The sequence below is a fragment of the Castor canadensis genome, chromosome 7 (genome assembly GCF_047511655.1).
Source record: "Castor canadensis chromosome 7, mCasCan1.hap1v2, whole genome shotgun sequence".
NCBI lineage: Eukaryota > Metazoa > Chordata > Mammalia > Rodentia > Castoridae > Castor > Castor canadensis.
Genome location: NC_133392.1, coordinates 13074398 through 13100297, shown reverse-complemented (window position 1 = coordinate 13100297; position 25900 = coordinate 13074398). Strand labels below are relative to the sequence as shown.

General features: G+C 40.2%; 1 long non-coding RNA gene across 1 annotated transcript in view; it reads right to left on the bottom strand.

The window, feature by feature from the left end:
• Positions 1-2893: 2893 nt before the first annotated feature.
• LOC141424607 (uncharacterized) overlaps positions 2894-25900 on the bottom strand; it is a 62745-nt gene continuing 39738 nt past the window's right edge. Inside the window, exon 3 of the long non-coding RNA XR_012449480.1 lies at positions 2894-3085. This is a non-coding gene — a long non-coding RNA (uncharacterized lncRNA). The remainder of the gene's footprint in view (positions 3086-25900) is intronic.

Below are 25900 nucleotides of genomic sequence, written 5' to 3'. Positions count from 1 at the left end.
GGTTGAAATAAATTGTCTATTGGAAGGTTCACAACTGGAGATAAGTGTAAGGCCAATGTGATTACCAAGACCAATGTGCTCCTCCTGAAGGTTTTTTTTTTTCTTTTATTATTCATATGTGCATACAAGGCTTGGGTCATCTCTCCCTATCTGCTTTAGTTTCTCTGCGTTGAGGGCAACAAATGCTAGCTAGTTTTTTAGGTGTCTTACCTATCCTCACCCCTCCCTTGTGTGCTCTCGCTTTTATCATGTGCTCGTAGTCCAATCCCCTTGTTGTGTTTGCCCTTGATCTAATGTCCACATATGAGGGAGAACATACGATTTTTGGTCTTTTGGGCCAGGCTAACCTCACTCAGAATTATGTTCTCCAGTTCCGTCCATTTACCAGCGAATGATAACATTTCGTTCTTCTTCATGGCTGCATAAAATTCCATTGTGTATAGTTACCACATTTTCTTAATCCATTCGTCAGTGGTGGGGCATCTTGGCTTTTTTCATAACTTGGCTATTGTGAATAGTGCCGCAATAAACATGGGTGTGCAGGTGCCTCTGGAGTATTTTGTATTGTATGTGCTGTTGGGTTCTTCCCGCCCCCCCTGCTCCGATCTTCTGCCCTTTCCACTGTCTCCTGCCAGAGTGAACAGTTGTGCCCCTCCCTTTATTCCCTGTCTATCAACACTCATGACACAGGCAGACTGCACATGTCGGTCCTCCACGGAGGAGGCATTTTTATGCCTGGGTACCCTTCCTTCCCACTCTTCCCTGTGCCTTGGTTGCTCTCCTGTTGTACTTGGTAACTCCTGTTCTTCATCTGGAAATCCAGATGCTGCCTTTTGTGAGATTCTCCCACCTTCTCTAGAAAGGAATTATCTGTCACTCCCTTCTAGAAACATCTATAAGTGTACCTCTTTGGAGCTCTTCACCCTTTTGTTTGTGTATCTACCTACTACACTGACCTGTGACTTCTTAAAAGCCACGGTCATAGACTGCTGAGGAGTTTTGGAAAATTGTTGGATGAATAATTGTTAATGAACCAACTAAAGAGAATTACTTCTATGATTCTTGGCCATCTTATAAGGGCCAGAAACCCCCTCAAAGTATGCATTTGATATCTTGTATTTTTCTGTGGCTGGCACCAGCCAAAAGAGATCAGAGGATAGCCCAGTAGCATGAAAAATTATTCCACCCTGATCCATATTTTATTAATATTAGGATTTATGAGATCAATGCAAGTCTGGTGTGATTCTTCAGTAGGTAGAGCTAACATTTCTTACGTGAACCAGAATTCCCAAATTATTAATGAATTCCTTGGTACTTTGTTTCTTATACTGATCCCCTCAGTAAATTCATTCAATTTTGGCATGCTAAAATTACATTCATGTACAAAACATTAAAATTATCTACACATTATTGCTAATTACCTTCCTCTGAATAAGTATTGAAATCAGGTATGAGTGAGGTTCATATTAACACAAATGGGGATGAGATTTTGATTGCAAAATCAGAGTTGCAGGACTCTGAGTGCTGCAACGAGCATATCTTTGCTTTTCATTCGTGTAGAAAAGTTGGTCTTTTAAAAAGAGTGATCGAGTCTCCCACTGCATCTCCCTTTGGGTCTCAGATGGCTTCATCAGTAGATGTTATTCCAAACTGCCCCTTTCTGAGCTTTTCAGTTTCCAGCCACATGGTCATGTGTCTACCTATCTGCTCACCCAAGTTCCCCAAGTGATCACTACCCATCCATTTACTTTAAATTCAGTTTATGAGAACCATCATTTGCTTTGATCCATCTGTCACTGTCTCTTATTCATCCCTGTCTCTACTTTATTATTTGGGAATGGGACAGAGTGAAGCCAAGTTCATGAATCATTTAGCTGCTATGTGTGGTGCTGGAGCTGGAGGGGGAACAACAGAGTTTCAGTCTTCACTCAAGTCCATTTCCAAGTGTCCCACAGCTAATATAATACTCTTGATCAGGCAGTACAAGCTTTAGATCTAGCTAAGTGAAGGCCATTCCCTCAGAGAGCTTTTTTTCAGTTTCCCTTTCATCATGGCCAGTCATGTCACCAGCAATAGTTATTAGGTAAGATACTGTGTGTGAAAGTGTATCATAAACCATGAAACAATATAAATGAGTAAAAAAAAAATCCTTATCTTAACTATAAAGTTCAATAGTATTTTATTTGCAAATCATTTTGAAAATAGAATTTGCATGCTATAAAGAAAAGTGTTCCATCAAGAGACTTCAAATATGTAATTTGAGGACTTAAAACTCAATGATACATTTTCTTAGTTTTCAGCATGACATTCCTATACTGAGAGTTTGTGGCTTAAAAAGTGTTATCTAAATCCTCACTTAAATTGACTAATGAGTTAGAATCTTTTTCAAAGCTATTAGTTTGATTTTCTGGTATTTTTCTGTTCCTTAATCTACCATATGGCATATATTTACTTTTAACATTAATGTGAATTTAAATTAATTTTGTTTGGGGAATTTGGAAGAATTTCATAAAACCCCTTGAGATTGTTGGAAATGCCCTGGAGTGAAACAAACTAGGGTTGGGTGACACTAATCTAGATTAATGTTAATAGCACATGAAACCAAGTGCTTGCTGAAAAGTGGCCGAGTCACAAATAACAGTTAATCCCAGTGTACTGTGAATAATATTTTGTTCTTCAATATTTCTCTGAAACTAATTCTTGTGATGAAACCATGACTCATTCTTCTTTTGGTTTATTACTCTTATTTGGATGTTCATAGTAAATGAATTATAGCTCATTTGGTAACTTTTTAAATTATAGCAAAACTCTATGGTTTACTTGAGCAGTCATAAGATTCAAAACAAGTAATTTATAACTAATAATTTATAACAAGATTGGTTTTGCCATTAAAGAAATGCACAATGGATTAAAAAGCATAAGATGAATGATAAGTGTTTGGAGTCTTTGTTCTTCGTATGCTGGCAACTCCTGTCATCAGTGACTGTTGGCTTTAATGTGGCCAATTTCATTTGGGATGTTTGAAATACTCCAGACACATTTGTTTGTTATTCTTCACAGCATTCTTGGTCCATGGGTGCTCTACCTTAGAAGAAAAAGATTTGTTCCATTAGGACTTAACATAAGTTAGCAAGCCTTTTGGAGGGGAAATAAGGATTATATCAAAGTCCAATGGATTCTTCTCTTGGAGTTCATGGCACAATACCTCTCCTTAAACTTTGAGGTAAGGAAGCAAAGAGGACCCTTTCCTTACTGCTTTGAGATGAGATGCATTATTCCATCAGATGCAAATTCTCAAAATAATTTCCAGCCATGAGTATAGGATAGGTCAGGGTGGGAACTGGCATTGAAAATTATTGCTCAGTGAGTTATATTTTCTCCTACTAACTTTTTTTTTTTTTTTGCAATACTGGGGTTTGAACACAGGTTCTCACTCTCACTAGGCAGGTGCTCTACCACTTGAGCCACTCCACCAGCCCTAGTAAGTCATATTCTCCATGTGCTCTGCCATTTTAATTCCTTTAATTCGCCCTAGTAGTCTTTCTTTTATATTCCTCTGTTGATAATTCATATTCTCTAGGCAGGAAATTTCTGCTGAGGATAGTATAGGACATCCATCACCTTTGCACAGGTGAGAGCTACTTGAGGGCTGGGATTTGACTTTTTCATTTTCAGATACTCAAAGTCTAGCACAAAGCTTAGCACAGGGGACTGCTCTCTCACACACATGTACACACACATATATGCAGTGGTTACTAACTGATGGAGTGAATGAATGATTATCAGTAAGTCATAGAGAAACTTAGCCCCTTAAACTCTAAATACCACTAGTGTGCAAAGTGCAGCAGTGCATAAAACCAGGACTCAATATCTCTGCTTCTTACTGTTGTTAAAGAATGGCGCACATCATCTCCGACAGCCACCCCAATTTACTTTTACATCTACCAGAACCTCCATGAGGTAGTGGTCCTTGTAATTCAAGCCCTCGTCACAGAGAGCACATGCTTCAGATTCTTTAGTTTGTGTTCAGCAAACAGAGATTAGTGATGTTTTCTTTGTGCCCTTAAATACTCAGCAGGTCTACCAGTTTTGTGGCTTTCCAAAGCATTGGCAGATCCTAACAAAATGCTATAGAGGGACTTTGTTACTAGACATGGTTTTCCCATTGTTAGTAACAGCTTTGTATAATGTGAAGAATGTTGAAGACAAAGGATACAGGTGGGAATGAAATAGAGGGTTGGGTTGATTCCATGGTTTGGCAAGCAGATTAGCTCCTGAAGTCAGATGCTCCCAGATTAGATTGTATTTTGTGGGCATCAAGCTAGCCAACAAAATGAAAAGCACCCTACCTCCACTCTTGCTTATTTAGCATATTCCTGCTTACTTAACAGAAATATTGCTCTTTCAAATTCAGATTAATCTTCAATTTCGTCAATACAGTTATAATTAGTGAAGTTAGCATAATTAATTGAGAATTAATTAACATACTTCATTGAGAATGGTTTACTCAGAAATTTTGAATATTGTGGTATTCTGTATAAATAAGCTTAAAATGTTGATCAGACCTGAAATATCACTTATCACCCATCCGTGGAATACTGAAATTTTTATCTATGATTTTCTTATGAAGAAACAAACAGATTATTTCCAAGTATTCTTTTGTCATTCTAAATATATATTTGTTTCTTAGATTACAGGATAATCATTAGTGATTAGAATCTTAGCTAAAAATGTTCCTATTAAAATACATGGAAATAGTAAAGATTGTCTTAATTATCTCAAGGAAATGAGATAAAAGACGGCTTCTTTTTACCAAGGCATAATAACTGTGTCAAAATTTCCTATCTGAGGCATCTCTCATATGTTTAGATTTAGGGTGGAAATGCAAGTCATATTAATGGCAACACTGTAAATTATTTGATCTCATGCATTCATGATCTCTACATGCTGTCAATCAAATATAACGTACTTAGTCACTTTCTTCAGTTTAGCTATGGAAACTATCATTTGTTAGCATGGTTCTTATATAATATATCAGCACACTCTAGGATTGCATTTAGCAAACCAAACTTTTGTGGTTCACTTGAAAAAGCAAGGGAGCTATTGGAAGTGTTGAATGCTGGGACTGACTGTTCTCTGGTTAGGGAAATGAGGATGTCTCCTGACTTATCCAAGAAAAGTAGGTTAGCTCCTGGAGAATGATGTTGGAAATGGAAACTATGCAGGGAGGATGATAGAGGAAAAAAAAAAAAAAAAAAAGAACAAGACAGCAAGAGACTTGCAGAGCATTGGGGAAGATCAGTCAGATGAGCTAAGAGAACAAGGATGGGAGGGAAGCTCTAGAAGAATGCCCCTCACACCTTTAAATAGATGTAAATAAATTGGGGAGGCATTTAAAGCTAGGCAAGTTGAAGCAAGCAATATAAGAATACCTGGACCAGGTTCCTAGTGCTTCCAGATCCATAGAAAAGCTTGCAGAGAGAGCCAAATCCCAGCAGGCAGGATCTTAGGTCCAATTTTCTAGTATGTCTACCAGAAGGAGTCAAGGGAGGCGATAACGGCTCAGGGTCATTACAATTATTTTTGAGATGCTCAAAAGCTGGGGGGTAAGTCCGGGGTGTGGCTTTCAGGTCGACTACATGGTAACTAGGTAATTTAACTTCCTTACTTTTGAGTTTCAAATGGTAAGATTCTAATTCTTCAAGTTAATTCTCAGAATACAAATCACAATAGCTAGTATTTACTGAGTACTTGCTGTGTCTGGCATCATGCTAATCTCCCTACATTTTTTATTTGTCTTAATCCTGTTATTTGTCTCACTTTATAGATGAGGAAGCCAAGGCTTGTGAAGACTAAGTCTCTTACCCCAACTCACTCACCTAAAAGGTGACAAGGCCTTGACTAAGCGAAAGATCTGTGCTGTATGTGATACATGAAGATATCACTAAACACTCAAAAATGCAACTGTCATTATTCCCATCATCAGACCTAAAAGTGCTATGCTATCAAATAATATGTCAGAAGTAAAGAGAAGTATGGGCCTGCCATCCACTTGTGGGGCCAACCAGCTTGCAACTTTCAGTAGTGAAGGAGGCACTAGAATTTTCCATGGTGCCATGGAAAATCAATCCATTTGCCTTCTTAAACACATAGGTCAGGTTTCTGTCTTTTGTTCTAATAAATAAGCCCCACACTGGGACTGGGGAAGTTTGGGTATACCTTGATTGTCTACCCAGGCATACGTGAGCCATGTGACATTTTGGAAGATCAACAAACAAGGGCATGTTGCTACCTGAATAATTTTCTGTCTCAGGGGAAGCCATCACTAGAAGAGACAACCTGTGCTGTCCCTTCAGTTAAGACATTATTGGAACTGGTACAATACAAAGGGGGAAAACAAGGAATATTGATCTTATTTTTAAGTTCTCGTCATTTCTTAATTAGGTGGAGATCTTGGTAACAAAAACAGGAGAAATAGCTGGTAAAAAATAAAAAGAGCTTTTCTAAATTTAAATTATTTTAAACAAATAAATTAGCTAATACTACATATCCCAGTATGTTACAGTTATCATCATTTCTGCTTCAGTGGCTGACCTCAAAAATGAAAATAGAAAAGATATTCTCATCAGGTGGATGATTGTCTCCTGTTTTAGCAAAATTACTGTAACTACTTTCTGTACTCCATAGGTAAGCCTTCCATGGATGACAAAGGGAATCCAGGACACCAAAAGCTGATGTTTTCTTGTAGAATCCAGCAAGAGGATGTGTACCATTTTCAGAAGTGCATTTCCTATTAAAGTTACCAAGAGTTGTGTGTTAAAATCCCCTCATGACACTTTGCATTATATCCTGGGATGTCTGGAGAAGGTGCCGAAGGATCATCACAACATCAGCATCCTTTGATACACTTGTCACCAGGTAAAATAAAATACGTGTATGTTTGCTTCTTTTCCTCTGAAATATAAAGTAATTATGACTACATAAAAACCTTTTACCATAACTAATTAACTAGAAGCTCCTCATAAACTATGTGTCGACAGCACTGTACGTCTAATTATCTTTTGTCGCTTCAGAATTGTGATGTTGAATAATGAAGAAAACATTACCTGATGAAGTCTTTTATTTTATAATGATATCTCTGGAGACAAAGGAGATGCACAGGCTTAAATGGCATCGTCACTTACATCTTAGCCTTGGCAGGCTTTCAGCTGGTTTTGATTTGCATGGAAATCACATTATAGACAGAAGGAAGAAAAGAAAGAGAGGAAGGAAGGAGAGGGAGGGATTGTAATAATTATAAGATGTGCTCTATAGCTGTTTAATGACTCTATTAATCCTAGGCATGACAAGCCCTTCCCAAATGAAGAAAGTCATGGCATCGCCGTTTACTTCTAGACTGTTCTATTGGGCATTAAGGCTTAGATTTTGCCAGTTCTATTAAACTATCTATTCTCTCGCTCGCCCTGTAATGAACTACTCTAATTAACTCAAACCAGACAAGCATGAATTTATATGATAGAAACAAGAAGTGTTTTTGTTGCTATTGCTTGTTTGTTTGATACAAAGTCTCACTGTATAGCCTAGGCTGGCCTCAAACTTGAGATTCCCGCCTCAGCTTCCCAAGTGCTGGTATTACAGATGTGCACCACCAACCCAGCTGTTGCTTTTTGTTAATTAATTAATTAACTGATTGCATGTGCATCTTCTTTAACCTTTGAGAATAACAGCTCAACCCATACCTCTAGGCCCTTATGCATAGAACCAGACAAGCTAGGGAGGGCATTTTCAGTTCTTACCTATTCCTAAGTCTGTGCCCACCTTCCAAATATTTCTACATTACTATTAGAATTCAGGAGTGTAGTTCACCAGGGTTGGCCACCAAGCAGCACTTTCTTTGCACTTAAAGCTAACCCTGTCCCTGGAACTCTGTGCAAGAATCCAGGAAGTCTACTGGAGGGAGACATTTGGGGAGTACACAGTTAAAATTGGGGCACCCCACAGGCCTGGGGTTCTTGCCCTAGGGGTTCTCTGTGTTTTCAAGGTTGCTCGGGTCCGTTGGTATTGCTTCCTAAGCTGGAATGCACATGTGACTCTCCTGGACTCTGGTTAAAATGCAAGCTCTGACTCAGTGTGTCTGATGAAGCCGGAGGCTCTGCATTTTTATTCTTTTTTTTTTTTTAACTCAAGCTTCCAAGTAATGCTGGTGTTGCTGGTCTATGGCCCACTCTTTGAGTAGTTAGACTTCCACTCCCCTTGGCTTTTCTTCCAAACAAATCCTTTGTCTTCCTCTTCAGTCCCTCTGTGGGGACACCAACCAACAACAGTTGGTATTAATCTTGGTACTTACTCAGTCTCTGTCTCAGAGACTGATAAATGTTTCCTGGTCCGAAGCTTACCTTTGCAAGAATATGCTAAACTTTGATGCTTCCTTTACCTCCTGACAGCAGCAAGCAAGAGGAGCCAGCACAGGCCATGATAGTTACTTGTTGAATTGATTCAGTTGAATTGGATCGAACAAACAGCTCTGTATTCTTGTCCAAACAGTATTTCCAGACTGACATGTGAAAACTTTAAGGGGGTTTCATATTTTTAAATGTTTTCAGCAGTAATTCTGAAATAAGCAATCAAGTTCTAGCATCGGAGACCTGTTTTCCAGTCTCACCAAACTGTCCTCAAACAAGTCAAAACAGGAAGGAAATTCCAACCAGCAACTGAACATAGTTTCACGTCCCTAAAAACTTTTCCCCATGTCCCTAACCTTGCCTACTCCATCTCTCTGGACTCAACCAGGTGCTTTGAGGCTTTAAGAAAAATAAAAGAAATATCTTCTCCCCCTTTTAATTGGATGACTTCAGTGTATAGTAAAGCCTTACTCACTGTCTTTTTCCAAGTCATCTTCCAGACATATGTGTATCCCCCCCCAACATAAAAAAAAATCATAGCGATTCGTTCTTTCCTGTTGTCATCCCAATTTCTTGTACTATCCCACGACCTCCCACCTCCTCTTTGCCCACCACGTTTCTACACATGCATTTGGATCCAGTGCAAATCCCAACCCAACTTCTCACAATCAGATTTCCTTCTCACTGCTCCAGCCTAGGAAACTTCACTCTTCTCAGAAATTGTAGAGCTGCAGTTATATGTGGAATCCATTTGGCCATTAATTGGGTAGTATCCTGTGTACCATATTTTTCCTTGTTGTCTCAGCCTGCTATTTAAATATTTTACTGTTAAATTGCTTAAGCCATATTTATGCCTTATCAAAAGATTTTAAATTAAAATTTGCTAAATAAATCTGTGACCTACACTTATACATTCCCCTGTGTGTCTGGTATTCATTCATCTATTCAGCAATTAATTTTTGAGCACTCTGACAGTAGAGTGATTGATTCATAACCAAAGTAAGGTAAAACCTATATGTATAATTGAATTTAATACCTGATATTTCACAATCCAAGTGCTTTTACATATAATATCTCATTGTCCTTGTGACATCCCTCCAAAGCAGATGGGGGAAAGTAGCATATCATACAAAGCACTTAATTAGTAAATTCACTTTGACAGTGTTTCAAGCCAGAATGTGAAAAACAAAGATATTAAATGGATAATAATATAAAATTTAATTGTGACATGTCAAACCAAGTCTTACAGCAGATTCATAAAAATACCAAAGAAGAACAGTGATTTAAAGACTAACCAACGCTGGATCAATTTATGACTTATTTAACCAAATCAGCAATCTGCAAAAGGTACCTCTTAAATTTGGACTGAAAGCTTGACAGAGAGTAAGACAGCCTGACCTCCATGGCTAATAAATTCCATAAGTAGAGAGCTAACATTAAAAATGCCCCGTAGCTCAATGTCTTCAGCCAAAAAGAACTAATCCAATTGAGTGAGACCAAAGAAAACGACCGGGGATGTATGGTCCCAGAATGTCTCTGAGGTATTCAAACTCAAGTCAATTTAAGGACTTGTAAGTTAATAACTAGGACTTTACACATAATCCCGTACTTTACAGGTAGCCAGTGAAGGTTTTATACAACCAGGGTAATGTGATTTTCATGCTTGATGTCAGTCAAAATGTCAGTAACTGAGTTCCAGACCAAGGGAAGTTCCTCCATCAAGTCCGTTAAGAGAGTTCCCTGTGCACCAGTGGGGCAAGGGAGGCAGAGCAGGGGACAGCAGCTGAGGAGGGAGCTGGGCCACAGGAGCTTTTAAAGGTGTATCTAGCCAGTAATTAAATAGGAAGCCTAAAAGATATGTCAGGATGGAAGATTAAGTGCAAATTCATAGTGGAAATCTTAGGAGCGAACAGCCTTCAAAGCTGCAGTTCTGGGCAATTTATGGATTTGCAGTAATGGTGAGAACCCAGAAGCAATAAGAGACTCTTCTTAGTGTGATTCATCATCCACTGTTAATAGCCAGGCAGAGAATATCCAGAGGTGAGATGGTAGAGAGCGAGTTTAAGTTTCTAACAGGCAAAGAGGACTACGTTTTAAAAAGTATATACTATACAATTGTGTAGTACATATATGCAAATACATACATATATGGGATCTCACTACGTAATCCAGGCTGGCTTGACCCAGGATCCTCCCAGCACACCTTCTTTTACTCTCATTGTAATATGGCAAGGCTCCAAACAACAAGAAACTAGGAAATGTGAGCCCAGAGGAATGGACAGCGCCAGCATCTGGTCACTCAAAAAGCAACACCAGCCCCACTTGGGATGTAGTTAGAAATGCAAAATCTCAGGCTGGGCGTGGTGGGACTCAGCTGGTGTAATCTCAGCTACTCTGGAAGTGGCGATTGGGAGGATCTTGGGTTGAGGCCATTCCTGACAGAAAAGTTAGTGAGATCCCATCAACAACAAGTTGGGTGTGGTAGTCACATCTGTAATCCCAGCTATAAGGGAGGTAGGCGGATAAAGTGAGGAAGGTCCTCAGCAAAAAGTAAGACCCTACCTGAAAAACAAACTAAAGCAAAAAGAGCTAAGGGCGTGGCTCAAGTGTTAGAACATTTGCCTAGCAAGCTCAAGGCCTTAAGTTCAAACCCTAGTGCTACAAAGAAAAAGAAGGAATGCAAAGTGTCAGGTCCTGCCTTAGACCTGCCAAATCCAACTCAGATATAGTGCTCTGAAAGCCCTTTCCACATCCTTCTTTAAGGACGTCCTCCTGGAGAACCTGAAAGGAAAGGCAGACCTGCACCTGACCAATCTGAGGGCTGGCCAGACATCCCTGCTAAAACATTGCAAATGATTTTCAGCCCAACCACCTCCCCACCGCAGGAAGTACATCCAGAGAGGATCCCTGCCATGTGGTGAAAATGAAGACACGAGAACTCTTTTGGCTGGCTCTGGCAGCAAGTACAGGGCTCACAGGCCCTCAGGAAGAATCATTCCACAACAATTTATTGAGCAACAACCGTGCATTACAAAATAAAGGTCAAGACAGAAGGTTCTGGACTGTCTGGATTTAGTTACAGATCTTCTGAATTCTGGCTTTCTTGTTCTCCCTTAGTTTCTTATTTGTAAAACAGAGTTGTGGTAAGGCATACAGAAAGAGCTCAATGAACAGCAGCTCTCATTTTTCCGCCTGTCGTGCCATGGGGCTACGTACAGCATGGAACAAGCTCTTCCACCAGGGAACTTAGCTTTAAGAGGGGAGGTAACACATTGCTAGGTATAATGGTGACAAATGCTGTGCCAGAGAGCAGAGAACTATGGGAACATTCCTAGTGCAACCTGACTTAGGAATACCTCTTAAGTAGGGGGAGCTTTCCCAGTGGGGAGACCCGCATTCAAAACAAAATGAAGAGTTGCACACAAGAGTAGCTCAGAGATGGCCTGGCATGAGGCAGAGAGCAAGGGGGTCACTACATGTGCATGAGTAGATGGCCTAAGCATGTCCCTGCTCAAACACCTGGAAAAACTGACAGAATTGAAAAGACTACTTCACTGCTTAGCAGAACTCAAAAACAAGGAGCCGTCACCCACTTAAAGGTGCTGCAGGCTGGGAAACAGTTCAGCACCTTATGCATCTTGTAGAGTTGAAAGGTATCAGAGGTGTAAAACCCAGTCTCAATACTCACTGAATGTGCAGAATTTTGGTCTTTCCTTTGGGCATCCTGAGCAAGAATCTGTACAGTTCCAAGCACACGACCACTTAGTGATGTGCTATGGAAGGCCATGTCACCTAAGCCAACTATGTCCAAGGATAAGTCTATGTGACAGAGGATAAGAACACTCCATGATGGAGTATGTCCAGGTGGTTCTGAAATATTCCAACTGTGCACCTCCTCAGCCAAACCAAAGATAGAAGCAGTTTGACCACATGTCTAGGCCAAGATAAGGAGGTTACTGGAACCTTCCTGCACCTCAGATTGGGTAGCTACAATGACAGGAAAAATCCAATTTAAAAAAAGTGATGTGGAATGAGGTAGAAAGACAGATGCAACCTTGATAAGTAGTTCAAGTTATAATATCTTAACTTACCACACAATGTTAAAAAATGTTTACAAGTATAATTATCTTAGATTTAAATTCACAGGTCCAGCAACTTTCACTGAAACAACATTTCCCCCCCAAAAAAATTCATTAAAGTCCTACTGTAAGCCAGGTGGGAGGCTGAGATAGGGAGAATCACAGTTTGAGGCCAACCCAGGCAAAAAGTTCATGAGATTCCCCCATCTCAACCAATAGCTGGGCTTGGTGGTGTGCACCTGTTATTCCAGCTATGGTGGAAAGCATAAATAACATAGGAGTGTTGAGGCCCAAGGGGGCCTGGGCAAAAAATAATACCCTATGTCCATAAAAAATCAGAACAAAAAGGGCTGGAGTCATTGCTCAAGTGGTAGAGCACCTGCCTAGCAAATGCAAATCCCTAAGTTCAAACCCCAATTCCGCCCCCCTCCAAAATCCTACTGTATAATTTTGGTGTTGCCAGTTAGGGTATATTTCCATATGACACAATCACCATTATTATGTGGCATCACTGACCTTCCATTCTTTCTGGAATGCATATTGAGCACCAGCTATCATAAGCATACTATGCCAGACCCTGAAGACACAGCAGTGGCCATGACTGGTCACTTGATGTGGCCACTGCTCTTGCTGAGGGCCTTCAAGGCTATGGGATCCAATATGTAATCATTGCATTTCCAACTCCTTTCCGAAGTGTTATCTTCACTTATTTAAGCCTGATTCATTGTACATGGTAAATCAAGGAACCTTTCTGTTTGCCTGTCTGATGTTGTTTTGTTAGCTAACAACACAATGAAGGCATCACAAGCGTCTTTTGTGCTGTGGTTTTAGTAATATTTTCTTTCAGCTTCGCTACGCTCCTTCCTGTAGTGAAAAGCCTGAGAGTCCTAAGGGATAACAATCGAAGACATAAATATGTAAAATTCTCATTGAATTAATAGACTTGCTTTATTTTTTTGCTTATTAGAATATAAAAACCTGGCAAGTTCTCTAAACCTCTATCACTTAGGCCTCTTGGGAGGAAATGTGAGAGCCGAGCATAGCATCAGCATCAGTAGTCTTTGTATCTGTAGATGGCTCTGCTTGGGCCTCCACAGACTGCAAAGGATGATTTGTCAGTTAACTTCCACTGCTGCAGCTATGGAAAGAGGCTATGACTTCTCTTCCAGTCACAGATGTACAGAAATAGCTTTAGAAACCAGAAATGCAGGCGGTGAGAATTGAGCCTCCTCTTTGGCCCCACCCATCTTCTCCCCTCCCTTCTCCATCACTGATCACCTGCACTGGCAGATCCCTATGTATTTAGCTATATTAAGGTTACTGTCCATGGGTAAAAATAACAAAACTTGGCAAAAAGGCAGGTAGAGCTTTGAACTTTGTTTCTAGGAACATAAGACAATAAAATTAAGTGATAATATTAGTTATTGGTGATATATTTTGGGGTAAAAGATAGGAAAAATAATGCTCTTGTCTTTACTCCTTTTTTTGTCCCCTTGGTTATAGATTAGCTCAATCATTACCTCCATATAGAAGGGACATCATGTGAAGAAAGGTTTGTATTCTCAGATAATTAATGCTCAAGAGCCAATTACCATTGTAGGAGACAGTAGTTTTCATCTAGTTGGGAGTTGAGGACACATTTGTGGGTATGTTAGAATAATGACAGGCCTTCTTTGAAGGCCTCATTTGTGTCAGCAGCTGTACACTTCTTTTATCTCCCTGGGGTTGATATCTTTTTCATTCTTAATGGTCTATCTCCAGGCATGATTAAGCCCTATCACTCTTTTCTGGATCTATATTTGGATTTTCCCATTCCTCTCCATTCACGTAGCTCCATCCCTGGTCGAGACTTGAGTTCTCTCTCCTATTACCTCCCTAATGAATCTTTTCAGGTCTACTATTTCTCCATGCCTATCCATCCCACTAGGGTGAACCTATAGAAATGTCACTTTTGTTTTATTCTTTATTGGTTCAAAAATCCTAAGTGGAAAATAGTGTGAACAATTTAGCTCTGTGTGTCTGGGAATACGTAGACCGCAGAATGGGAAGGACCTGGGTTTGGATCCTATCTGCACCAGTTACTTATCTGCATGTACTCTACCCTAATTTGTTTTCACACTTTAATTATAGCAAAATATATATAGCATAACATTTGCCAATGTAATAGTTTTTTTCAAGACCTAGTCTCATTATGCAACCCAGGCTGGCCTCAAACTCGAGATCTTCCTGATTCAGCTCCCCAAGTGCTGAATTAACAAGCACAAGCCTCTATACTCTGCCATTTTAACTCTTTTTCAGTGTGTAAGTCAGGGGCCTTATTTAATTCACAGCCATCACTATGACGGCTTAATCTAATTGTGCAACTTAGCAATAGGTTGGCCTCAAGATTAACTGAATAAAAGTTAATGACGGCTGGGTGCCAGTGGCTCACACCTGTAATCCTAGTTACTTGGGAGGCTGCGATAAGGAGGATCATGGTTTGAGGCCCAGGCAAGTAGTTTGCAAGACCCCATCTCCAAAATAACCAGAGAAAATGGACTGGAGGTGTGGTTCAAGTGGTAAAAGCGCCTCCTTTGCATGTATAAATCCCTGAGTTCAAGCCCCAGTTCCCACCAAAAAAAGTTTATGATGGATAATTCACCTATTCTCTTTCTAGGTGATACTTAAAGAACACTTGCTTTACTGAGGCCAATAGGAAAAGGGGAACAGGTACTAGAGAAAAGGTTAGTTCAAGAAGAATTAACCTAGAAGGTAACACCCACGCACAGGAAATCAATGTGAGTCAATGCCCTGTATAGCTATCCTTATCTCAACCAGCAAAAACCCTTGTTCCTTCCTATTATTGCTTATACTCTCTCTACAACAAAATTAGAAATAAGGGCAAAATAGTTTCTGCTGGGTATTGGGGGGGGAGAGGGAGGGGGCGGAGTGGATGGTAAGGGAGGGGGGTGGGGGCAGGGGGGAGAAATGAACCAAGTCTTGTATGCACATATGAATAATAAAAGAAAAATGAAGAAAAAAAAAAAGAACACTTGCTTTAAAATTTTTAGTGTAAAATATATGTAACATACAATCTGCCATTTTAACCCTTCTTAAGTGCATATTCACTAGTATTAATTACAAACAGTGTTGTGCCACCATCATCATCTTTTTCTAGATTTTTCATCACCACAAACAGAAATGATATACACAGTAAGCAATATTTCCTCATTTACCTTAATATTACTTGGATTTCCCAGCTTCTTGAAGTGTGAGAAATGAATTTCTCTCATGAAGACCAATGATGCATATGGTAACTCTTTGTTTAGCTTTGACTCCACGATTTCTGCTCTACACCACTGTACCTTCCTCTACACAAAGTGCCAGGGAAGTTCCAAATTCCCCACATCCTGCCAACCTGTGTTATTTTCTGGGTTTTGGTGGGGAATTTTTGTCTCTTTAGCTATTCTAGTAGGAAGAAGTGAGTAATAACTTCGAACATCCTTTCATGTGCTTATTGGTTAGTTATCTTATTTGGAGAAATGCCTTTTTAAAACTTGGGATGTCTGAATTTTTGTTTTGTTGCTGAGGGTTTTTTGTTGTTCAGTTTTGAGTTCTTTTTTAACAACCTGGACCATTAATGTCCAAAGAACAACTCATGACTTAGAGTTGTATGCTGTCAGCCCACAGATTGAAAAGAATGGTGAGTCCTGGCAGCCATATTGCCCACTGGGTACCTTTGGGCTAATTAACAGGTGATTATCATTGTGGTTAAGCACAATCACCACCCACTTAAAAAGAAAGATCCTTTTTGCATCTGGATATTAACTTCTTGTCTGTGTACATGATTTTCAAATACTTTTCCCATTGTGTAGGTTCTCTTTTCACATTTTTACTGTGTCCTTTGATGCACAAAATGTTTAACATTTGATTAAGTCTAATTTGTGTATTTTTTCTTTTGACATTTGTGCTTTTTGGGGTCATATCCAAGAATTTCTTGCCAAATTAAAAGTCACTATGATTTTCCCCTATTTTCTTTTAAAAATTTTATGGCTTTTTTCCTAAGAGTTTTAGTTCTTATATTTAGGTCATTGACCTATTTGGAATTGATATTTGTCTATGGTGTGAGGTAGGGGCTCAATTTTATTACCCTGTGTATGGAAGTCCACTTGTCTCACATTTTGAAGACACTGTTCCTTTCCCCCATTGAATTGGCTTGGCATTCCTATCAAAAGTTGGTTGCCTTAGGTGTTCAAGTTTCTTTCTAAACTCTTAATTTCATTTCATTGGTTTATCCTTATACCAGTAGCAAACTGTTTTTGTTATTATACTTTTATAGTAAAATTTGAAATCAGGAAGTATGATTCCTCCAACATTATTCTTCTTTTCCAACATTGTTTTGGTTATTTGGGGCTCCTTACAGTTTCATATGCAATGGATGATTTGAAGGAAACCAAAAGGCTCTTGGAAATTTGGTAGCGATGGCCTTGAATCTGCATACCACTTTTGGAAGTACTCCTATCTTAACCATATCAAGTCTTCAATCTATGAACATGGAAAGCTTTCCATATTTTTCTATTGATACTGGAGTTTCATTTCAGGGTGTCATGCTTGCTAGGCAGGCGCTCTACTGCTTGAACCATTCTGCGAGCCCTTTTGCTTTTAGTGATTTTTTTCAGAGGCCCTTGCATTTTTGCCCATGCTGACCTGGACCACAATTCTCCTGTTTATGCATGCTTCTTGTATACCTGGGATGACAGTCACACACCTCCATGCCCAGCTAATCAGGAATCACTATCTAGATTTCTAAAACCACAGATTACATTTTCTGTTATTGTAGCTTTATCCAGATGGAATCTTGCAAAATGTACCCTTCTTGGATCTTTTAAATTTTTTGTTCAACTTCCCCTACTGTCACATTAGTAAGGTACATGAAGGTCACACGTTAGGTTTCCTTGGTTTGCTCCTAATGTCCTTCTCCTGTTTCAGAATCTCATTCAGGATGCCAAATTATGATTGGTCATTATGCCTCCCCTAGCTCTTGTTGGCTATAATGGTGTCTCAGAGTCTTCTTGTGTTTGATGACCTTGTGGCACTGTTCATTTATTTTGCAGCCTGTGTCTCAATTGAGACTTTTCAATGTTTTTTTTTTTTTGCTCATGATTGGACAAGGGATATGGACTTTTGAAAGGACAGTCACAGAGGTAAAGTGCTGTTCTCACCATATCAAGGACACATGCCATTTACAGGACTTATGACTGTTGGTATTAACTTTAGTCACCTGGCTGAAGAAGTGGCTGTCAGGTTTCTTCTTTATAAAGTTACTTTTTCCGTTTCTGTATTATCCTTTTTGAAGGAAGTCACTACACACAACCTATACTTAAAGAGTGGAGAATTATGCACCACTTCCTCGAGGGTGGTGTCGCTACCTAACGCTACCTAAATCATTTGCATTTCTTCTGCAAGTGAGATTTGTCTACTCTACCCCCCCCTTTTTATTTACTCAATCATTTACTTATGTAGATAGTTATTTATACTGTGGGTTATAATCCAAAATTAATTTATTTATTTTGTTGCTTAGATTGTTCCAGCTTTGGGCTTTGGGAGCTTTTTCAATTGACTCCTGTGTCTCTTTGATGTAGCCCCATAATGGTGGGTGTTTTGTTATTATTGTTTAGCATTTCTTTACTGCCATGAACTGAGTGTTTTTGTCCCTAAAAAGTTCATATTTGAAACCCTATTTTCTAATGGCATTGTATTTGGAGATGAGGCCTTTGGGAGGTAATTAAGCCATAAAGATGAACCCTTTATGGTGAGGTTAATGCCCTAGTGATATGAGACAGAGAGAGCTTCCTCCCTCCCTGCTTCACTCTCTCTCTCTCTCTCTCTCTCTCTCACACACACACACACACACACACACACACACACACACTGAGGATATATAAAGAAGACATCTATCTATAAACCAGGAAGAAAGTCCTTACCGACAGAAGACCATGCTAGCATCCTGATCTTGGACTTCCCATCCCCCATCACTGTGAGAAAGAAGTTTCTATTGTTTCAGCCCCTCAGTCTATGGCACCTTTGTTAATTAGTAAGTGTCATATCTTACTTTCTGGAACTACAAGATACTCTAGTCATCTTGTCTGTTCCTAGCGAAGTTCTAGAATCAGCTATTTCTCTAAGGAGCCCAGGCTCCTTCTATTAGAGAACATAGCAGAAACCAACATCTGGTCACCAGGTGAGTTCATTGGTGCTGAGAAGTCATTACTTGTAGAACCAATTTAGCTTTTGCAGTGGCCAAATGCAATGTGCAGAGGTCACACAAGTCCTGTGCATCCCTGTGCACCCAGTTAGCAGCTTCTTCCAGGACACAAACAGAGGGAAGGCTTGTCCCCAGAAAGAGAACCAGAACCTACAGCCAAGAAGTAAATTCAAGGGGCCTTCTTTTGCTTCCTGCACCACTTTTTGGCAAGTTACTTCTCTTCCTAGCAGGGTAACCCAACTCTTCACCTTTCTCTGTCTCCCCTTGGGACTCTCACTCAGACATCTGTTGAGACACCCTCTGGATGTGTCTCAGATCTTAAACACTTGGATGTCATAATCTCATTCACAAGAGAAGCAAGGAACAGGCCACTAAGAAATAAATGCAAGACCAAAATAGTATGTCTGGCAGAGGCTATGAGAGGCCGGAGGAATAGCGCCATTGGTTATAAATAAGTAAGTGCTGGGCTGGCAAAGGGGTTCAAGTGGTAGAGCACCTCCCTAGCAAGGAAGATGCTCTGAGTTCAAACCCCAGTACTGCCCCAAAAAACAAATTAATAAACAAGTTTTGACAGCATGCCCATATAGAAAAAGTACTTCCAAGGGAGAGATCATTTCAAGCCTGAGGCCCAAAGCCCATCGTAGAGTCTGCACACAAGTTGTCTTTTAACCACTTTGCTGCCTGCTGAGAATTATATCTGACCTAAGATTTTAGAGTTATGAGGCCCAAATTTAAAAATTCTTCATTTTGCAGTTGAGGAAACTCAATGCCTTGCCATTGTGTCTATATTATATGAGCTCATAAACATCCTATTTAGGTAAGATAGAAACCTCAGTGTTAGTGCTTCAAAAGTATTGATAAACATTAACATTCAATGAAAGCTTATTATAAAACCTGTGGATTAGATGGAATCTATAGCAATCTGTAGTTATAGCTAAGTATTAGACATGAAAACTCGGCTATTTTCATCCTCTTCCCTCATCCCTGTTTAATTATTGATTAAAAATCACCAGAGATGGAAAACTGAAGTTATGTGATACACTTGGGTCATTCTAAGGAAAATTCTAAGGAAAGTCCAAACTTCCGAGACAGATAATGAAGGGAATGGCAAATAAATGATCTGCCTTAGAAAATTAATCATCCCATTTTATTTATATAACAGCCTATCCAGTATCTATAAAATTTTTTGCATAAAAAATTTATGTGACTGATTTAGAAGAAAATTATACCAGTGCATAGTTAAGATGTCAACATTAGGAAATTTATTAACTGTAATATTGTGCAAACTTTTCTAATTTATTTATGTTTTCTTAAAGTTCAATTACTTTTTTAAATTCTTGAGATTTTTATTCTGCAAGTCATATCTGTAATCTTGTTCAATCTTAAAAAGACATAAAACTATAGTTTCAGCAATGTGTGTTCCTTAGAGACAGACTAAGCTGAAATCTGGCACCACGATTGAGAAGATTCATGGTCTTCACTGCATGGAAATTCTTTCCTCACATCCTTGCCTCAAACTGTCATGAGAACTGTTTCATGCCACCACAGGTCAAGACAATTTCCACTCACCATATTATAGACCTATCCAATGGCATACATATGATGAGGGACATTTCTCAAATATTTTGTATTTAAAAGAAACTTCTAGAAATCCAGACGCTGTTAACAAAAGTTCAGTGCTCTTCTAGACATTGATTTCCTTCTCCTCTCTCATTTGCATCCTCAAAGTGTACCTCACTCTCCAAAGATGCTGAATGGACAAAGTGATGGCAACAGCTCTGATCTCAGAGAGGACAATGCCTTCTGACTCCCATGTTAAGATGATAAATAAGTGAACCATTTGACCTTAAATGACCAACACAGAGAAAGTACAACTGATTATCGAGAACTTGCCATTTTGTTCTGTGTGTCCTTTCTTGACTCTCTAGATGTAAGAATAAAGGAAATTGATATTGTCTCTGACATTTCAAAATAAAAGTTCTGAGGAAACTTCCTGTGCTGGACTTCCTGCTTTCAGCAGTAGCCAGACAGGGTGTGGTTTTATTAAAATCACAAAGGTCTGCATGGCACAATCCATTCTCTATTCTTTTTCCATATTATAAACAAAAGGTTCACACAGATTCCAACCAAGCTGTTAGACTTTGACAGTGATGACTTCCCATGCCTCTTTAGCTGACTCTAGGTATTTGGAGTTTTGTTTTTGCTCTTAGTCAATTGTATTTACATGTCTGGAGCAGGAAAGAGGATATTTTAAGCACATTTAACCAGGTCTTGAGTTTGGGGTCAGATATGTGCTACAACTCCCACACCAGTCTGCAAACATCTGGCATCCCAGATGGGAGTAATAACAACTGTGCTCTTATTTTCATAACTACATTACAGAAGATGTTCACTGGTTTCCTCCTCAGTGAGTTTAATTCACACCAATATTTTAAGGAAGATTAGAAAAAGAGAAAAAAATATATATCAAGGAAAACATTTCTGACAGCACAGAAAGCTGGGTTTTCATGCCCTCATCCTACAAAAGATTCTAAGATAATTATAGCATGTAACACATCTTTTAGGCTTATTTTGTGAATCACATCAACTATGTTTTAATTTCTCTGCTGAAGCTCAACGTGCACCAAAAAAAGCTATATTTTAGGCTAGATTTAGCGTTTATGATTTTCCTCTAAAATGAATTCATCCATGAGTTTTCTTTAAAAAAAAAATACAAACAGCTGAAAATCAATCTGTAGCATAGACTTGCTTTGTTTTCAATATTAGTGCTCAGCCTGGTTTGGAACACTGACCTTATGAGACACCCTACCTGCTCCATTACCAGCACTTGTCAGAGCTACCTGAAGGAGCTCTGGTGTTGTCAATTGCTTGTTTCATATCTAAGATGCTCTTTAGCAGACTTTGATCAGATTTTCTGGAATTGTTTGGCCTTCAAGAGGCAGTAAACAAACCAGGAACTTTTTTTTTCTTTTTTCTTTTATTATTCATATGTGTATACAAGGCTTGGTTCATTTCTCCCCCCTGACCCCACCCTCTCCCTTACCACCCACTACACCCTCTCCCTCTCCCCCACCTCAATACCCAGCAGAAACTATTTTGCCCTTATCTCTAATTTTGTTGTAGAGAGAGTATAAGCAATAATAGGAAGGAACAAGGGGTTTTGCTGGTTGAGATAAGGATAGCTATACAGGGCATTGACTCACATTGATTTCCTGTGCGTGGGTGTTACCTTCTAGGTTAATTCTTTTTGATCTAACCTTTTCTCTAGTACCTGTTCCCCTTTTCCTATTGGCCTCAGTTGCTTTAAGGTATCTGCTTTACAAACCAGGAACTTATAGAGAGACTGGCAGCTTCTTCCTGAAAGGACTCCCCAAAAGATGAATCACAGAATCAGACTTAGTCTGGATAGGCCCAGAGTCCCCAGTGTCATTGTCTGAGTAGAAGGTAGCCAGGACAGAGTCATGTCTGAAGGCAGGACTGGCAGCTTTGCATTCCTCCAGGATAGGTCACTAAAGGCACCTTCAGGGAGGACTAGGGATTTTGTCCCTTTTGTCTACTCATGTGTCCTGAACTAAGCTTTGGAAGAGTGCTTGGTGCACAGTGGGCTCTCTTAAATGTTGACTAAATGAATGAATATGTATAGCACCCAGTTTCTTAAGCGAAATCAAAAGCCAGATAGGCACTAGACTTGACTCTTTTTTTTTTTTTTTGCAGCACTGGGGTTTGAACTCAGGGCCTCTCCCTTGCTAGACAGATACAGTGCCAGCCCAGACTTGACTTTCTCATGTGACCCTCCATCACTATGGCTGGAAGCACGAGTTAGTGAAAATAGCACACTTGTCTAGTCAGTCTTCATTTCAATCACTTCCTTCAGAACCTCAGCCAAGGAACTTTATGACTGCATTTCCAAGAGCAATTAACTCAAAGCCTTAGCTTTCTCCTCTGTTGGTTGGGATAACACTGGACTGACCTATTTCAGAGGGTTTTATGCATCCCAAACTAGATCATGTGTGGCCAACTCTGCAATGTGGTAGAAATAGCATTGCTATGGGCAAACGGACTCTGAGATGTGGTAATTTTATTGCAGAGATGCTAGCTGCAGGAAAGCTGAGGCAGGTAATGCAAAGTCTCAACCCAGGGATGTGCTGGGAGCCACCACCTGGGCTGCTTGTGAACTGGAACCAGCTCTAGCAAAGCCAGGGAAATTAATGCAACACAGTGAGGTTCAAGGTGAGGGGAGGAGTTGCGGCGACGGCAGACCAGGCAGAGGCTAGAGTGAATTATTCCAAATATGAGATCTAGAGGACATGGCTCCAAGTCCAGCTAGTTGATTACAATGCCAAGTTGAGAATTCTGGGTGGGCATGGCTGTCAATATCCAGAGAAGTCTAGGCCTCTGGTAGACAGATGCGTTCTCAGGACTGGGCACAGACGTCCAGAACCAAGGCTTGCTCTAAAGGAACATGGCTGGTAGGACTTAGGAAAGAGGGCTGGCACTGAGGCTCTGTTGGGTGCCAGGGATACAACAGCTAGCAGAGGATGGAGGAAGAAAGGCCAGATGGGCAGGTCTGGCTCACAGTGGGGTAAAGGAAGGCAAACACAGCTCAGAACTCATAGGACACCCAGGTCTTTGTTCACTCATAAGAAGGTGGGGTTTTAAACACCACTGGGTCCTGGGGAAAGACTCCTAATGCAGACCTACTCAGAGCTGAGACCATAGGACCAAATGTCACTAAGGACAGTGAAGGTGGGAAAGCCTGATGACTTCCCTGAAGAAAGTTTTGGTTTTACGTTTTGTTTTTAACTTAAAGGATATTGTCTTTACTATGGGTGACAAAAAACAACAGTTGTGGGTTAACCACAGGTGCTATTTTGTGACCTCTAAAAGCACAGAGTTATAAGGCAAAACTCTGAATTTTCCAAGTGTTTATTTAGAACAAAAAACATCTGGCAGTCAAGTCCATAGCTGCAGAACTACACAAAGACAATGTTTGTTTGTACACATTGTTCACTTAGCTCTGTGTCTTAGTCATCACACTGTCCAAGGACCACTCAGTGATGGTCATAAAGGGAGGGAGAAGCAAGCGTGACTCATGTCTGCTACCCAACACCACCTTCTTATCGTCCTCACCATTCCAGGCCTAGTGGCATTTTGATGCTTGACTTTCTTTCCTATTTCAGCTTTCTTGTCTATCAGTCTTAAAAACTCACTGAAGCTTTTCCACTCAGGCTCAGTGCAGTCCAAGGCCTCTGACCTTCTCAGCCTCTGGCTCCACCCACTTCTGTATAGATCCAGTAGAGACCTTTGCTGAAGCTCTGCCCTGGAACCACACACAGCCTCCATCAGGCCCATTCCAGACACCCAAGGGAGGAAGATGTTACAAACAGCCTGCATCCCTCAAGTCCTTCTACTGGGGTCCCTCCAGCCACTGCCATGAGAGACCCAGGAAAGAAATCCAAAACTTTAAGGGAGCTTCCCTTCCCATGTGGAAGCAAACATCAGATACAGAGGAGGTGCTAGCCCATATCTGAAGGTGTCCGCCCCATAATACCCACATCCTTCCATTTCCTTTCAAGAACCATCCCTTTGGAACATGCAAATCATTCACAGAATGTTTGGAAATTTCAGTCATTCACGTTCAAGTAATGGTTTGGATCTGCGATGTTCCTCCTCCCCAAAGCCATGTACTACAAACACTAGGTCACCAGGCTGGGATACTATTGGGAAGTGATTGATGCAATCTTTAGAGGTAGGGCCTAGTGGAAAGAAGTGAGGTCAGTGGGGATGTGCCCTTGAAGGTGATATTGAGACCTTGGCTCCTTCCCCCACCTCTGCTTCCTGGCCACCATGAGGCAAGAATCTCTGTTCCACCATGTTACTCCCTGTGGTGATATTCTGTCTCACCACAGGCCCAGAAACAGGGAGCCAAGTGACCATGGACTGAAACCATGAACCAAAATAAACGTTTCCTCCTTTAAGTTGATTTTTTCAGATATTTTGTCACAGTGATGAAAAGCTAATACAGAAGCAAAATAAGACTTTTGGAAGTGGGGGAGGGGCATTTTTCTTAAACTAGTGCTATGAGGGAGAGAAGGGAGAGAAGAGAGTTAGAGGAGCCATGAGGACACAGTCCGGGGGTTGGGGTACCAGGCCTCTAAGGCAGAATTAGGCATAAGAAAGAGAAATAAAGCTGATTTTAGTGGGACGGCTCCTGCAACTTTTCCCTAAGACAAGCTGTGAATCAGGAAGGAAAGTGGATTCCTCTTCTGTTTCCCTCTAGCTCTGGAGACCAGAGCCTGATATCATCCTCATTTGTGAGTTTTCATTTTTAATGCCAAAATTCAAAATGGATAATATTTCTAGTTGATCAAAATCCAAAAGGCACAAACATCTCCTCCAGGAAGTAGCATCCAGTTGAGTGGGATCTTTCTGGAACTGAATAATCCGCATACCAGCAAGAACACATTCCCTCCTGCCCTCTTTTCCCTTTGGCTGTTACTTGTAGAGAAAGTTGGTTGAAATTGCCTTTTGGATCTTTCTGGAAACCAGATGACCATGAAAACATTTTTCCCCAGAGGGAAAACATGTCCTAAGATCCACAAAATCAACCTAAGCTAAAATTTTAGACCCAAGCACGACCATAAATTGAAGACTTTCAGTTTAGATCTATATTAAGCAGCGCTGAGGAAACAGAGATAGGAAGAATGGAGAGGCGAAAAGTGAAAACTGCTTGTCTGTGGCAGATTAAAGTTTTCTGTGATTCCCTTTGCCCCAAAAGTACCTTCAAGATGGACTTTTTAGAAGTTAACATAGCAAGAAGTGAAAGCAGGAAAAAACCCTCTTATGTTATCAAAGTGTTTCTTCCTTTCCCTGAATAGGAGAGATTACATGCAAGGGGGTCCTAGACTGTCGCTGGAAACCCTTTCCACTCCACGCACCGCAGTCCACAATGACCACACCAGGACCATCCAGGATGGACATCCATTAATTCCAGACTCTCCTTGGAGGAATAACTTAACAAAAGAAGGGGACAAATGTTTGCACCTTATTTAATGTCACTAGCTGGCATCTTCTGGCAGAAAGTCATGTTTCTACATGACAATGTGAAAACTGTGTGCAGATGACCATTTCCAGAAATGTCAAAGACTATGTGTGCAAACAACTCACCAGGCCTG